Genomic DNA, 17,879 nt, shown 5'->3' with positions numbered 1-17,879 from the left:
ATTTCTTAGTATACTCTGTGACTGGCTCTGTTGAATACAGAATTGCAAAGGTTCAGGGCCAGTCCTGAATTTTGATACTGTGACCCCACCCCACCGCCCCTGATTTTGGACATCTAAGCCAAGGTCTAATGCACTTTCCACTGCAAATATATCCTTCAGGTAGCAAAACCAGACATGCTATAAAATTACAGGTGCTTGCTTACCAAAGCCTCATAGGATTTCAATGAGATACGTTTGCTCAGGATTAAAATGCCATTGACCCCTCCAATTCTTCCTGTGCCTGCATATCAACTTTCAGTAATTCATTTATAAACATACTAAAATGCCTTTGAAACTCTGCTTAGCTTTACAGCCTTTTCTCTAAAAAAGTAGGTGACATATCTTTTCATATTATATTTTATCTGCTGTGTCCAAGAAGTTTTGAAAGTGACTATTCATCATCGAGCACATTTGCCTCTTCGCCCTTGGTAAGATCAATACAGGAAGCAGAGTTAATGTAGAAAGCAGAGACGTGAACTAATTGGAAACTGTTCATCTTACAATGACCATACTTCAGAACCAAGGTTACATGAATCTTAGTAGTCACACTGTAATATACAAACAGCATAGTGCATTTGAGGCTAAGCTCAAAGCCATTGTTGTAGGAAAGCAGCCTTTATCTCCAGGGAGCCCCACCACCCAGGTCTTGCTCTCTTCTCACTGCTCCAATTGGAAAGAAGGTACAGGATCCTCACAACTCACACCACCAGGTTCAGGAGCAGTTATTACCCCTCAGCCATTAGGCTTTTGAACCAAAGGGGATGACTTCACTCAACTTCATGCCCCATTATTGAAATGTTCACACAACCTCTGGAATCACTTTCAAGGACTCTTTGTCTCATGTTCTCAATAGTTATTGCTTATTTATTTATTTGTTTATTTGTTTATTTATTTTTGTACCTGATCAGCTTGGTGTCTTTTGCACGCCGGTCTTATGCCCAGTTGGCACAGTCATTCATTGATTTTATTATGTATATTGGATTTATTGAATATGCCTGCAAGAAAATGAATCTTGGGATGTAATATGCTGTCTTTTATGTATTTTGATCATAAATTTACTTTGTACTTTGGTCAGCTGAGGAAAAGGGCATTTGAAGCTAAAGATTGCAGACCTGTGAAAAGAAAGTTCACGACCAAACAGCAGTGATCCCTTTTCTTCATATACTGCTTTGAGTTTTGGGACACATACTGGAAAAGCACCAACAATGTTCACTCCAGTCCTCCACATTTACTGGAAATATAAATGAATCAATGTTAGTGTCCACCCCCCCCCCACCTCAACATTTACAATATTGCGCCCCTTCTGTCAGTTACGTTGCTTCTCACTTGCCCAACACTCATGAAACAGACAATATTCCAAGCTCTGTCATGGAAAGTGATTACTAGGTGAACAGAGGAAAAGATTCAAGGACGTATCCAAAGCCTCCTCCAAGGAGTGCACTGATTCCTAGGAATCTTTGATCCATGACAGTTAAGTGTTTTGAGAGAAAAGGAGAACACTGAAACATTGTGTAAATGGTGTCATGTTGATAGTCATCCACTTCACACTCCCATCAAGTGTCACCTGCCCCATCTGTGGAAGAGACTACAGTTTCCACATTGGCTTCATTAGCCCACCTCAGACTTAACATTTTTGGAACTGCCTAAGAAGGAAAAGACAATTAATTTATAGAAATTATACCAAAAATTATATTGCAAGGAGCAACAATAACTGAAGAATTCCTATTACTGTTCCTCTGGTCAGTGTGATCTACATAGATTTGTATTTCTGATCTTCATTTTATCTTTTCACAAAGGTGCCAAGAGGTTATATCTCTTGAATGATTTTACCTTTGCTTTATATTGGTTATCCTGAGCAAAATTTCTTTCTCTTTAGCATTGGGTTAATATTGTAGGCACCACACAGGAAACAAGAGATAATCAAAGCTGATTTGTGCTCTTACACAAATTAAACAAACTGTTGTCAAACAGACGGATGGACAGAACCAGGCAAGATATGAGATATATCTTATGTAATTATGTTTAGCATCAACCATTGGACTGACTTATTTACCTCATTTTGATATTGCCTGGTACACAATATTTACCCATCTTGTATTGCACAGTTTCTTCAACACAAATTACATCAAGTATAGAAGCGCAGTTGGTGAGTCATAGCCATAGAAAGGCTCAGCACAGAAAAAGGTCCTTTGGCCCACCTAGTCAATGCTGACCACTAAATGCCTATTTTTACACTAATCCTACCCTAACCTACTTTAATCTCCACACAATTCCAACCACTCCTGTGTGGCCCCCACCATAGACTCGACCGAGCAGCCTACTATCTCACATGGTTGGGACATGGGAAGAAATCCGTGTGATCATAGGGAGAACATGCAAACTCCATGCAGACAGCTGGACTATTACAAGAGAACCAGTCATGACCTATTTTACAGCCTTCTTGTTCCCGCAGAGTTTCCTTCAAATGCATCTCAATCTAAAAATGTTACTTTTCTAAACTTTGCACAGTTCAGCAAATAATAATCTGATAACTATGGCAAAAATTTCAACTGCACTGTTTACATTGTGCACTGAAGAAAAGCACTATTTGACTGGGGACAACTCAAAGACAGCAGTGTAATTAAAGTCTGACCAGGGTGAAGTGAAGTAGTGCTAGGTTCCCTCTGGGAAGGATATTATCTCACTTCATCTATTCAATGTACTTTTCAATATACACTATTGAACCTTCAAGGTTACATGAAACGGATGTCGGGGGAGCAAGGGTATGTTTGCAGGGTTAAGTAATGATAGGCAAGAAAAGTAATGCAGCCTGTGGTGTAATTTGGGCTGACTGCCAAATAGAATAAAAACATCTCCACTGGAAATGTATGGTGCTCATTGTGCTGAGCAAAATATTTTCATTTTAAGCAGACAGTGTTGGCATTGTTGGTAATGTTAGGCTTCAGGTCTATGGGCATGAGGTAGTGCTCAGACAGTATTAAGAAGCTTATTACATGGGCCACATAGAGCTAGGGGGACTCTACCAGTCAGTCCCACACTAATCCAGCTCCAAATTGCCTTCACGTTCAGTTCCATCCAAGTTACCAAGGAAGTACTTGAATTTATAGACTGCAATAGCAGCTTAAAATGCATGCAAAGAATTTGAATTGAAGGGCACTGCCTGTTCTGCAAAATCAGAATCAGGTTTATTATCACTGTCCTTCGGATGTGAAATTTGTTGTTTTGCACCAGCAGTACAATGCAAAATGACTATAAATTACAAAATAAATATATAGTGCAAAAAAAAAGCTATCATATAATATTCAGAAATCTTCTGGCAGAGGGGAAGACGGTTGCTCTTAAAACGTTGAGTGTGCATCTTCAGGCTCCTGTACTTCCCTGATGAAAAGGGGGCACATCTCAGATAGTGAGGGTCCTTAAGGATGGATGCTGCCTCTTGAAGATGTCCTTGATGGTGAGGACAGCTGTGCTGTGTTGGAGCTAGCTGGGTTTACAGCTCTCTGCAGCCATTTGTGATCCTATGCATTGGAGCCACCATACCAGGTGGAGATGCAACAAGTTAGAATGCTCGCTACCGTACATGTGTAGAAAATGGCAAGAGTCTCCGGTGACATATCAGATCTCCACAATCACATAACGAAGTCGAGCTACTGGAGGCCTTTTTCAGGATTGCGTCAATGTGCTGAGCTCAGGATAGACCCCCTAACATGTTGACACCCAGGAACTTAAAGCTATTCACCCTTAAAGAGGGAGACAAACAGGAAACCGCTTCAAATTTCTCTTGGAGTTGTACAAATGCTCAGGTGCGCAACTTTAATTCTGCAGCTTTGTGAGTAGATGGTTCACAAGATTTGGAAAGCCTACAGTTGTTTCTTTCTGAGCTTCACATGTTTTTCATTAGAAGACTGAGGTGTTTTTTAAATGTTTTAAAAAATTAATTTTGTACTTTACTTCGAAGTAAGTACTGGGGCTTTGTCCACTTCTTCAAACAAAGTTATGACTATGTCACTTGAATGTCATTAGTAAGCTGGTCAAGATACGAGAAGGTACATGTATGCATCCCAGTGCTGAAGACCGGTTAGAAATATTATTCATTTCAGTATGAGCACTTAATTTAATATATGGAGAAATGAGCAATCAATTAATAAGCACAATAGACAAATTCTGGACCTCAACGTGTTCACATTCTTCATTACTATTCCACTGTCCCATCCATTTTTCCTGCATTGTTTGGGTAAGAAGTCAAGAGCTGCCTCATTTACCTGCCTGTTCACCATGGAATATCAGCAGACCATGGCTCAAAATACTTCCCTTGGTAAAACCTCTCAGTATCATAACTTCATCAGAGCAGCAATACAAACCCTTTTACACCTGTTAACAGGATTACTGCCATACTGATGCCACAGAACAGTTCAAGATAACCTCTTGCCATTGCAAGTCATTTGGTACTATGTCTGTGTCAGTTTCCAAAGCACCAGAAATTCAAGAGCACATCCGCACAGCACTGATAACCGTCCTTTGATGGTTGGCAGTGGTTCTGTGGGACATGGCACAAGGAAAGTGAGGCTGATGCCAGGCTACATTACAGTCTAGCAGTAATTCAGGTTCTGTGTGCTGATGACAAAATCATTGAGCTAACCTTACTGCTGGTTTATTTATTGCCTTTTGTTGTTTTGTGTGTCCTATCTTTTCCTCTCCTGATCTATATATTAATCGTTCAAAAACAAAGCAGAAGCATGCTCAGAACATATGTGATGTTAAACGGTCGTAGAACGTTTAATTTGAGTGAATTTATATTGTGAAATATATACACTCAGTGTATATTAGGTACACCTGCACACCAGCTCATTAATGCTAATATCTTACCAGCCAATTGCATGGCAGCAACCCAATGCATAAAATTATGTACAAATGTTTGTAGATATGGTCAAGAGGTTCAGTTGTGGTTCAGATAAAACATCAGAATGGGGAAGAAATTAGATTAGATTAGATTAGATTCAACTTTATTGTCATTGTGCCCGGTACAGATACAAAGCCAATGAAATGCATTTCGCGTCTGACCTGCAATGCAAAGAATAGTGTCATTTACGAAATAACAGCGAATAAAGTAAGTGCTACAGCACACAAATGTAAAAGTACTGAGACAGTACAATATGGGTGTAGGACTGCTTAGCGCTGTGATGTGAGGTTCAGCAGTGTCACAGCCTCAGGGAAGAAACTCTTCCTGTGCCTGCTGGTGCGGAAGCGGAGGCTCCTGTAGTGCCTACTGGATGGGAGGAGAGTAAAAAGTCCATGGTTAGGGTGCAATGCATCCCTGATAATGGTTTTCACCCTGCCCAGGCAGCGTTTATGGTAGATGTTCTCAATGGTGGGCAATTGGGTGCCGATAATCCGCTGGGCAGTTTTCACCACACGCTGGAGTTCTTTGCGGTCCGATACGGGACAATTACCATACCACGCTGAGACGCATTTGGTGAGTATGCTCTCAACGGTACAGCGGTAAAAATCCGTCAGTATCCTGGGACAGAGTTGAGCTTTCTTCATGCTCTGCAGGAAATAAAGGTGCTGTTGTGCGATCTAAGTGACTTTGATAATGGAGTGATTGTTGGTGCCAGATGGGGTGGTTTGATCTGTGAAACTGCTAACCACCTTGCATTTTCACGTACAACATTCTCAAGAGCAGGAGTTCCCAATCTCTTTTTAAGCAATGCACCAATGCTATTAATCAAGGGGTGCATGGACCCCAGGTTGGGAACCCATGCTCCAGAGTTTACAGAGAATGGTGTGAAAAACAAAAAAAAATCCAATGAGCAGCAGTTCTGCGGGCAAAAGTGCCTTGTTAATGAGAGAGGTCAAAGAAGAATGGCCGGTCTAATTCAAGTTGACAGGAAAGTGACAGTAACTCAAATAACCACATGTTACAACAATGGTGTGCAGAAGAGCATCTCTGAACATACAATACATCGAGTCGTAAAATGTATGGGCTACAGCTGCAGGGGACCATAAACATACTCTCAGTGGCCACTCACAGGAGGTACTGAGTGTAAATTTATATATTGAAGAACAGCAATAAAACAGGGGCCCAGTGACTCCTTGGATATTCTCCACATCTCTCACCAAGGTTGCAGCAGGAGGTTGGGACAACGGCCATGGAATTTTAAAGAAAGAAGAGGTTTGAATAAATGAATCTTTAACAATGAGTTTAAGCAACTTTTAAAGTAGTTCAAGAGGACCGCTCTGTTATTGTCATCAGTTTGTTTGAGACTTAACCAAGTCCTTAATGATCCATTGAAGACAGTAAATACTGATTAATGAGCAAGCTGAAGGAATGTCAGGTCTGATTTGGTAATCACTCTCTCAACGTGGAAGTTGTTAAAACTCACCAAAGCATGATAATATGCTTTACATTAGTGTTGGTTGTTCAAAGGTGATGTTGCCTCCAGGAGATTCTGGCTTACTTACACTCAGAGCTGCCAGCTTGATTATCAGAGATGAAAGCAGAAACACAAACCCGCTTCTATTTTTAAAACAGCGGCATCTATCCTGAGTTTTAGTGATGGAGATCTCCCTTATTCTACTTTGATTGCATTTTGTTCCTCTCATTCTGTGACATCACCCTTCTTGTGACCCTCTTGAACCAATTTAAATAAGGGAATGTATTATGTGAATCTGCCATCTAGTTCCACAGCTTGCCTTATTTTTCAAATAAACACACACAAAATGCTGGAGGAACTCAGCTGGCCAGGCAGCATCTATAGAAAAAAGTACAGTCAATGTTTCTGGCTGAAACCGTTCGGCAGGACTGGAAAAAAATTTTGAGGAGTCAGAGTTGGAAGGATATGGAAACTACTATTTTGTAAAGTATCAGAAGTTGGGAGGAACTACTTTAGATGCATGTTGTCTGATGCAAGGGGCCGTTGGATTGGAAACTGTCTCCACAATCATTGCATTCAACTTAAGTAGATCCCAACTAATTCCTAGGAGTTTCTCTTTTTCCACAGCTGTAATCAATGTGCTGAGATCCCATTGAAACCTTTGCCGGTACTAAAGATGAATTAATGGTGTATAGGTGTCTAGAGGATTCAAACATTATCCTGCCCAACCTTTTTTGTATCATGTACGTGTACTAATGTTGATGTCTGACTGGAGCCCTGCAGGATTCAGGTCAGTTTAAAGTTAAACTTTGAAGTTTAGTTCATGAACACTTACATAAGGTTTTATAAAGTCTGCCAGCTCTGCTGATAAGAAAAAGACAAACATGTGCTACAAGCTTATAGTAGCTATCTTCTCAAACTGTTCTCCACAGAACCTAGCATTACTTTTAGTTTCAAACTGTGGGAAAATAATGGAATTTAGCTTCGGCTGACAAGTGAAGTCCTTCTCAACTTCCATTAATGAAAAAAGCATTGGGTAGCCTGTGCATGGATCTTTCAGACTGATTTTCCATGGTACTTATGCCATCTCTTGGCAAGGTTCAAGTTGGGAAAGAAGAGAATTGTTTGATTTCTGTACTGAATTGTGGAAGTGCTCACAAATAGAGTTAGCAAAATTAGTTAACATATTCTACAAATTATTTGCTTATAGATCAAAATTGTCAATGTTTGGAGAATTTTCTGCAGTGTAGCAAGAGACTGGAATTAGAAACACAGAACATCTGCCTGGACTCTAGCAAGTTATAGGTGCTTAATACTTCAATGCTTCCTTTAGTTATGTCAAACTTTGTGGAAGGAGGTGGAGAACAGTGGTGTGTATTGAGAATTTTGATAACAGACAATACATTATTCTTTGACTATTAGCATAACCAGATCGAGAACTACGTATGTGCAGGTGTAGCCAGATTTTCAACAGGCAATGCTAATGTACTAAACTCTTAGGTTAGATGAACCAAGTTGAAAAATCTTTGCATGGATCTTCAAAGTGTCTCAGTTCCTCACCAATGTATAGTTAATGAAGTATCAATTTAAACCCACATAAATAATTGAACTTAATGTACCACCTACCCTTTTACCATTTATTATCATGTTTTAATTTCCTCACAAAACAGTTTGGTTTGGGATCCTAAATTTACCTCAACCATCTCCCAGTGAACCAGTGAAGCTTTACTAGATATGTAGAAAAAAATGCCTTTTATTGACACAACTGAAGATTGGTTCATTCAAGGGCTTGCAAAAAGTTCACAGTAAATTTATTATCGAAGTATATTTATGTCACCATATACAATCCTGAGATTCATTTTCTTGTGGACATTCACAGTAAATACAAAGAAATAAAACAATAAAAATCAAGTAAAATAATAATAGAAAATAAGTGATAAATATCGAGAACACACGATGGAGTCCAAAATTGAGTCCATTGGTTGTGGTAACAGTTTGGTGTTGGGGTAATTGAAATTGAGTAAAGTTATCCTCTCTGGACCTTCTTCCCTATGTCAGCAGTGAGAAGATAACGTGGCCTGAATGGTGGGGGTCTCTGATGATGAATATTACTTTCCTGTGACAGTGATATATATAGATGTGCTCAGTGGTGGGAAGGGCTTTACCCATGATGGACTTGGCTCTATCCATTACCTTTTGTAGTACTTTCCATTCAAAGGCATTGATAGTTCCATACCAGACTGTGATAAAACCAGTCAATATATTCTCCACCGCACTTCTATAGAAGGACGTCAAAGTGTTAGATGACAGATTGAATCTTCACAAACCAAAGAAAGTAGAGGCGCTACCATGCTTTCTTTATGATAACATTTACTTGCTGGACCCAGGACAGACTCCCTGAAGTTTTAATACAGAGGAATTTAAAGCTGCTGACCCTCTCCACCTCTGATTCAGCTGTTGAGGACTGGCTCATGGACCTCTGGTTTCCTCCATCTGTAGTCATAGTGATCAGCTCTTTGCTCTTGCTAATATTGAGTGACAGGTTGTTGTAGCACCACTCAATCAGATTTTCAGTCTCCCTCCTATTTGCTGAGTTATCACCACCTTTGATTCAGCCGACAACAGTGGTGTTGTCATTAAACTCAAATATGACACCGGAGCTGTGCTTAGCCTCAGTCATAAATATAAAGCAAGTAGAGAAAGGAGCTTGTGCTGATGATCATTGTGGAGGAGATGTTGTTGCCAATCTGAACAAGTGAGGAAATCAAGGGTCTAATTGCACAAAGAGGTATTGTGGCTCATTGATTAGTTTTGAGGGTTTGATAGTACTGAATGCCAAACTGTAGTCACTGGAGACTATCCTGATGTATGTATCTTCACTGTCCAGATGTTGCAGGGCTGAGTGAAGAGCCAATGAAACGGCATCTGCTGTTGACCTGGTGTGCTCTCAGGTAAATCGGAGCAGATCCAGGTCGCTGCTCAGGCTGGAGTTCTAGGTTTCATCACCAACCTTTCAAAGCAATTCATCACAGTGAACGTAAGTGCTACAGGATGATAGTCATTGAGGCAGGTTACCATGTCCTTCTTGGATACCAGTATTATTAAAGCCTGCTTGAAGCAGGTGTCTACCTCAGACTGTCAAAGCAAAAGGTTAAAAATATCAGTGAACACTCCAGTCAGCTGATCAGCACAAGTCTTCAGTACTTGACTATGTTAAGATTAGGAGATATGAATTTCTTAATTTTTCTTAAGGATCATAAATTACTTCTAAGGATGATGAATATAAACTGTTTATTGGGAAGCAATAGTTCATTGCAAGGTAACTCAAAAGTGAAAAGATTCACTGTTTTTTTCTCTATTTCTCTCTCATTTTTATGAGGGATGTTACGCTGAAGTTGTATAAGACATTGGTGAGGCCTAATTTGGAGTATTGTGTGCAGTTTTGGTCACCTATCTGCAGGAAAGATGTATATAAAGTCAAGAGTACAGAGAAAATTTACAAGGATGTTGCTGGGTCTGGAGAACCTGAGTTATAAGGAAAGATTGAATGGGTTTGGACTCTATTCCTTGGAACGTAGAGGATTAAGAGGAGATTTGATAGAGGTATACAAAATTATGAGGGGTATAGATAGGGTAAATGCAAACAGACTTTTTCATGGAAGTTGGGTGGACTACAAGTGGAGCTAATGGGTTAGGAGTGAAAGGTGAAAAGTTTAAGGGGAACATGAGGGAAACTTCTTCACTCAGAGGGCCATGAGAGTGTGGAACAAGCTGCCCAAAACCTTTACACTTATGTTACTTGGTTTCACTTTGTAGAAGGTGATCATATTCAAGCCCTGAAACAGCTTGAATCCTTCACTGAGCATCCTTCATTGATGCAAGTTTGGTCTAGAATTGCTACTTTGTGAGGTGGCTTTCTCAAAGTTGTACATGATCCTCTTATATTTCACTTGGTCGCCAGACTGATCTGATCAGCAGACTTGCGGACCTCTTGGTTCATCCAGGGCTTCTGGTTGGGGAAGATGCTGAACGATTTTGTGGGGACACACTCTTCAACGACTGTTTTTATATAGTTTGTGACAACCATGGTGTATTCATTCAGATGCACTGATGAGTCGTTGAACAAGGTCCAGTCCATTTACTTGAAGCAATCCTGTAGCCATTCCTCTGCCTCCTGCAACCTCCTCTTTGTTGTCCTTATCTCTGGAGTCTCGCTGTTTAGCCTCCTTCTGTATGCTGGCAGAAGGAGGACAGCCAGATGGTCAGATATCCCAAAATGCAGTCTAGGGATTTTATGATAGGCATTCCTAATTGTAGTATAGCGGTGGTCAACTGTGTTGGGATCCCTGGTGCTGCAAGTGATATGTTGATGATAAGTGGGCAGGGGTTTCTTCAAATAAGCCTGACAATTATTTCAAAGGTGTAGGGGTAGGTTGTTTCTTGTTTGCTAATCGCTGTACTCAATGCCTCGAGTGCTTGCTTAACACCGGCCTTTGGTGGCATGTAAACTGTGGTCAGGATCACAGAGGAGAACTCACTTGGTAAGTAGAACAGTTGGCACTTAATTATTAGATGTTCCAGCTTGGGGGATTAAGAGTTTGACAAGCATCACAAAGAATTTACCTTTCCTACTAATACTCACTCTCACTCTCATTTAGTGTCAGATACTAATCCAATGCAGTTCTTTCCATTTGTCAGTTTAAGCTGGATCAAACTCTTGTTTGCCCTCTCTGGCCAAGTTTTTGTCTACTTGCATTTCTCTGTCTGAAGACCTTCATTCTATAGATCCTGTCTTGGTGATGGGTGAGATTGTAATGTCAATCATTCGCTCAATTACATCATACAATCAACTGTAATTAAAGGTGTATAAGATGATGAGAGGCATTGATCGTGTGGATAGTCAGAGTTTTCCCAGGGCTGAAGTGGCTAGCACAAGGGGGCACAATTTTAAGGTGCTTCGAAGTAGGTACAGAGGAGATGTTGGGGGTAAGTTTTTGATGCAGAAGGTGGTGAGTGCGTGGAATGGGCTACCGGCGACGGTAGTGGAGGCGGATATAATAGGGTCTTTTAAGAGAGTCCTGGAGAGCTATATGGAGCTTAGAAAAATAGAGGGCTATGGGTAAGCCTAGGTAATTTCTAAGGGAAGGATGTGTTGGGCACAGCTTTGTGGGCCAAAGGGCCTGTATTGTGCTGTAGGTTTTCTACGTTTCTATGTTCTAAATGTACAGGATTGATTTCTTCTGGATTCTGCCTCAACCAGGCATCCTCCCCTTCCAATACCTTTTGTATGATCATTCTTCAAGATGTTTCTAAATTGGACCATCTTTTGCTTGATAAATCTTAGTCACAATCACAGAGAGATACAAGATTGCAACAGGACTTTCAGCCCATTGAGTACATGCCAACCATCAGACACCCACCTTTGCACTATACAATCCTAACCTATCTTGTTCTCCCTATATTTCCATCAACTCCAGCCCCCACCCCCCATCGATTTCCATTCATCTACACAATAGGGGCAAGTGCCATTGGCCAATTAACTTACTAAACCACTTGTTTTTTTGTTTGGGAAATCAGAGCATTCAGAGGGAGCCCACATAGATGCAGGGAGAATATGAACCAGCAGAGGCCTGCACTCTAGTCAATGGAGCTAATATCATCCCTTGTTCTGTGTCTTCATAAAGGAACTGCTGAAACTGGAATGTAATATATCATTGATTCAGTGGTTACAGTAGAATACACAGTCAGTTGAAGCAAGCAGCTGAGAAGAAGGGAGTGAAGAAATCAGGTAGAAAAAGTCTTTTTTTTAAACACTGCTCGGGGAGAAGGGTCTGCATTGCGCAGGCGCGTGACATAGCGCACCAAGGTTTAAAAATAGACCACCATGTACAGTGGGCAGCGTTGTGAGCGGGCAGCGGAGTGAGAGGGAGCAGAGTGGGATGGCTTTGGCTCAACAGGCAGAGGCCAGGGTAGGTTCCGGTAAGTTTTTTTTGTCCAGTATGTTTAGAGTAGAGAGAATGCCAGGCAGGATGTTGGAATGCTCCTCTTGCAGGATGTGGGAAGTTAGGGAGCCCTTCGGTGTCCCTGACAATGACACCTACAAGAAGTGTATCCAGCTGCAGCTCCTAACAAACTGCATTCGGGAACTGGAGCAGGAGCTGGATGATCTCTGGATCATTCGGGAGAATGAGGAGATTATAGATAGTAGCTACAGGGAGGTAGTTACACCAAAGGAGCAGAGAACAGGAAATTGGGTCACAGTCAGGCGAGGGAAGAGGAAAGGGCAGGCAGAGCAGGGTTCCCCTGTGGCCATTCCCTTCAACAACAAGTATACCGTATTGGATACTGTTGGGGGGGATGACTTACCTGGGACAAGCTGCAGCACTGAGTCTGGTTCTGCAGTGCAGAAAGGAGGGTGGAAAAAGAGGAGAACGGTAGTGATAAGGGACTCGATAGTTAGAGGTGCAGATAGGAGGTTCCGTGGTCGTGACAGAGAATCCAGGATGGTTTGTTGCCTCCCGGGTGCCAGGGTCAAGGATGTCTCTGATCGCTTGCATGACATTTTGAAGTGGGAGGGTAATCAGCCAGATGTTGTGGTGCACATCAGTACCAATGACATAGCAAGGAAGAGTGAGAAGGTCCTGGAGAGTGAGTATAGAGAGCTTGGTAGGAAGTTGAAAAGCAGGACCTCGAGGGTGGTAATCTCAGGATTGCTACCTGTGCTACGTGCCCGTAAGGGTAAGAATAGGATGCTCTGGAGGATGAACAAGTGGCTGAGGAACTGGTGTAGGGGGCAGGGTTTCAGATTTCAGGATCATTGGGACCTCTTTTGGGGCAGGTGGGACCTGTACAAGAGAGACGGGTTACACTTGAACTACAAGGGGACCAATATCGTTTCAGGGAGGTTTGTTAGTGCTATTGGGGAGGTGTTAAACTAGATTTGCAGGGGGATGGAAACCAGAGTGCCAGAGCTGACAGTGGGGCTGGGGTAAAAATAAATTATGTTAAAGGTTCAAGCAAAGCCGCAAATAGAAAGGTTGTGAGTGGTGGTAAAATTCTTCTGAGGTGTATATATTTCAATGCTAGGGGTATTGCGGGGAAGGCGGGCGAGTTGAGGGCGTGGATTGACACGTGGAATTATGACGTTATTGCAATTAGTGAAACTCGGCTACAGGAGGGACAGGACTGGCAGCTTAATACTCCAGGGTTCCGATGTTTCAGATGTGATAGAGGCAGAGGAATGAAAGGTGGGGGTGTAGCATTGCTTGTCAGGGAAAATGTTACAGCAGTGCTCAGGCAGGACAGATTGAAGGGCTTGTCTACTGAGTCCTTATGGGTGGAGCTGAGAAACAGGAAAGGTATGGCTACATTAGTGGGTTGTATTATAGACCACCCAATAGTCAGCGAGAATTGGAGGAGCAGATCTGCAGAGAGATAGCAAGCAACTGCAGGAAACATAAAAGTTGTGGTGGTAGGGGATTTTAATTTTCCACATATTGATTGGGACTCCCGTACTGTTAGGGGTCTAGATGGGTTAGAGTTTGTAAAATGTGTACAGGAAAGTTTTCTAAATCAATATACAGAGGTACCAACTAGAGGGGATGCGATATTAGATCTCCTATTAGGAAACGAGTTAGGACAAGTGACGGAAGTGTGTGGAGGGGAGCACTTTGGTTCCAGTGATCATAACACCATTAGTTTCAACTTGATCATGGATAAAGATAGATCTGGTCCTAGGGTTGAGGTTCTAAACTGGAAGAAGGACAAATTTGAAGAAATGAGAAAGGATCTAAAAAGCATGGATTGGGACAGGTTGTTCTCTGGCAAGGATGTGATCGGTAAGTGGGAAGCCTTCAAAGGAGAAATTTTGAGAGTGCAGAGCTTGTATGTTCCTGTCAGGATTAAAGGCAAAGCGAATAGGAATAAGGAACCTTGGTTCTCAAGGGATATTGCAACTCTGATAAAGAAGAAGAGAGAGTTGTATGACATGTATATGAAATGGAGTAAATAAGGTGCTTGAGGAGTATAAAATGTGCAAGAAAATACTTAAAAAGGAAAGTAGGAGGGCTAAAAGAAGACATGAGGTTGCCTTGGCAGTCAAAGTGAAGGATAATCCAAAGAGTTTTTACAGGTATATTAAGAGAAAAAGGATAATAAGGGATAAAATTGGTCTTCTTGAAGATCAGAGTGGTCGGCTATGTGCAGAACCAAAAGAAATGGGGGAGATCTTAAATGGGTTTTTTGCGTCTGTATTTACTAAGGAAACTGGCATGAAGTCTATGGAATTAAGGGAAACAAGTAGTGAGATCATGGAAACTGTACAGATTGAAAAGGAGGAGGTGCTTGCTATCTTGAGGCAAATTAAAGTGGATAAATCCCCAGGACCTGACAGCGTATTCCCTCGGACCTTGAAGGAGACTAGTGTTGAAATTGCAGGGGCCCCGGCAGATATATTTAAAATGTCGGTGTCTACGGGTGAGGTGCCGGAGGATTGGAGAATGGCTCGTGTTGTTCCGTTGTTTAAAAAAGGTTCGAAAAGTAATCCGGGAAATTATAGGCCGGTAAATTTGACGTCGGTTGAGGGTAAGTTATTGGAGGGAGTACTAAGAGACAGAAGCTACAAGCATTTGGATAGACAGGGACTTATTAGGGAGAGTCAACATAGCTTTGTGCATGGTAGGTCATGTTTGACCAATCTATTGGAGTTTTTCGAGGAGGTTACCAGGAAAGTGGATGAACGGAAAGCAGTGGATGTTGTCTACATGGACTTCAGTAAGGCCTTTGACAAGGTCCCGCATGGGAGGTTTGTTAGGAAAATTCAGTTGCTAGGTATACATGGAGAGGTGGTAAATTGGATTAGACATTGGCTCAATGGAAGAAGCCAAAGAGTGTTAGTAGAGGATTGCTTCTCGGAGTGGAGGCCTGTAACTAGTGGTGTGCCACAGGGATCAGTGCTGGGTCCATCGTTATTTGTCATCTATATCAATGATCTGGATGATAATGTGGTAAATTGGATCAGCAAATTTGCTGATGATACAAAGATTGGAGGTGTAGTGGACAGTGAGGAAGGTTTTCAAAGCTTGCAGAGGGATTGGACCAGCTGGAAAAATGGGCTGAATAATGGCAGATGGAGTTTAATACAGACAAGTGTGAGGTATTGCACTTTGGAAGGACAAACCAAGGTAGAACATACAGGGTAAATGGTAAGGCACTGAGGAGTGCAGTAGAACAGAGGGATCTGGGAATACAGATACAAAATTCCCTATAAGTGGCGTCACGGGTAGATAGGGTCATACAGAGAGCTTTTGGTACATTGGCCTTTATTCATCAAAGTATTGAGTATAAGAGCTGGAATGTTATGATGAGGTTGTATAAAGCATTGGTGAGGCCGAATCTGGTGTATTGTGTTCAGTTTTGGTCACCAAATTATAGGAAGGATATTAATAAGGTTGAAAGAGTGCAGAGAAAGTTTACAAGGATGTTGCCGGGATTGAGAAACTCAGTTACAGAGAAAGGTTGAATAGGTTAGGACTTTATTCCCTGGAGCGTAGAAGAATGAGGGGAGATTTGATAGAGATATATAAAATTATGATGGGTATAGATAGAGTGAATGCAAGCAGGCTTTTTCCACTGAGGCAAGGGGAGAAAAAAACCAGAGGACATGGGTTAAGGGTGAAGGGGGAAAAGTTTAAAGGGAACATTAGGGGGGGCTTCTTCACACAGAGAGTGGTGGGAGTGTGGAATGAGCTGCCAGATGAGGTGGTAAATGTGGGTTCTTTTCTAACATTTAAGAATAAATTGGACAGATACATGGATGGGAGGTGTATGGAGGGATATGGTCCGTGTGCAGGTCAGTGGGACTGGGCAGAAAATGGTTTGGCACAGCTAAGAAGGGCCAAAAGGCCTGTTTCTCTGCTGTAGTTTTCCTATGGTTTCTATGGTTTCTAGAATAGAAAAGATAGTTACGGTCAAATTATCCAATGTTATTTCACAGAGGAACGGTCCCCAGATACATGCATCATCAGCACTGCCACCATCATTATCATTATGCACATTGAGCATGTATTCATATTTGTGTAATATGAGTATAATATTTAACATCTCCCTTCAAAACTGACTCATTGAGCTTTGCACATGACACGCCCTCATGTTGTATTTTCATGAGGCATCTTAAAGTTCCAGGGAATTTACTAATGTTGAGTGATTGATCTTTGCATGTGAAGTTAACCCTGTTATAACAGAGACATTTAAATAGATTATCAGATGCATTAAAAGTGAACTCAGACAAATTGAACGCAAGTGCATAAAGCTGTGTGCTGCATGAAAGGATAAATCACTATGGGTGTAACAATGTAAGACCTCAGAAAAAAAGTAGGTGCTTTGCAGCACCATTTCATAACTTCTCCTGAATCATTAAATGACAGCACAAGGCTAGAGCTTAGTAATACAGAAATGAAATCCAGCTTAGAACCATAATACTTTTGAAACAGCAAAGAACACAGCTGGAAAGAATAATCTTTTTGTACATGGGTAAAAGTATGCCTTTTGCCCTTTAATTGCTTGATGCTTTAGTCTTTGGAAGCTGTTTATATTTTTTTGTTCACTGCCTCTTCTCATATATTACATTTTTCATGAGTTTTTATCCAGGAGCTTGTTAGAGCAAGATTTTTGCTCTCAGGCAAGACTTCAATGCACCAGAGCAATTCCACAGATGGAAGCAATTGGGTCACAGCAATTGGATTAAGCCAAAGTGTTCTGAAGGATAACATCTGATTTTTTTAAAAAAAATTTGGGGCTACAGGAACTAAAGATTTGTTTGTTGACTGAAAATTGTTCTTTCATGAAGTGTTGGAAATATTCCACCCCAACGATACATGAGTTTGAGGTTGAGCAGGAGGGAAATAATTGATACCCAACTCCCTTATTTTCCATTCCATAATGCAATTATCATTCTTAGCACTGACAATTTCTACTTTTAGCAAATTTAGTGAGGGTAATTTGCTTTGTTCCCAAATCCATAGGCTTCCTAATAGGTGGTTTAAGTTCATATTATTCTTGAAATGCTAGCCTCAGTACTCCAGTAGTAGCTGGTGTATACAGCACTATGGTATGATCAGACCTAAACTCTGCAGTACTAGCACATTCAGTTATGGATAGTAGTGGGCTGTTTTACCGTAAATGAAATTGATGGGCTTCCATGAATAATTGGATCTTAAAATCTTCCATAACAGCAATGCCCAACATTTAGAACATATAACTTAAAAAGTTACAGCACATTACAGACCCTATGGCCCACAATGTTGTGCTGACCATGTAATTCTATGCCCTGAATTTCCCTAGCGCATAGCTCTCTATTTTTCTAAGCTCCATGTATCTTAAAAGACCCTATTGTATCTGCTTCCACCACCGCTGCCAGCAGTGCATTCCACACACCCACCACTTTCCATTTATTCATTTCCTGTGATC

General features: G+C 41.3%; 1 protein-coding gene across 1 annotated transcript in view; it reads left to right on the top strand.

The window, feature by feature from the left end:
* The window catches only part of LOC140203281 (IQ motif and SEC7 domain-containing protein 3-like), a 134,129-nt gene that overhangs the window by 22,721 nt on the left and 93,529 nt on the right, over positions 1-17,879 (top strand). The window lies entirely within an intron of this gene.

This window comes from Mobula birostris, chromosome 9 (assembly GCF_030028105.1).
Source record: "Mobula birostris isolate sMobBir1 chromosome 9, sMobBir1.hap1, whole genome shotgun sequence".
Classification (NCBI taxonomy): Eukaryota; Metazoa; Chordata; class Chondrichthyes; order Myliobatiformes; family Myliobatidae; genus Mobula; species Mobula birostris.
This window is presented reverse-complemented; position numbering and strand designations above follow the sequence as displayed.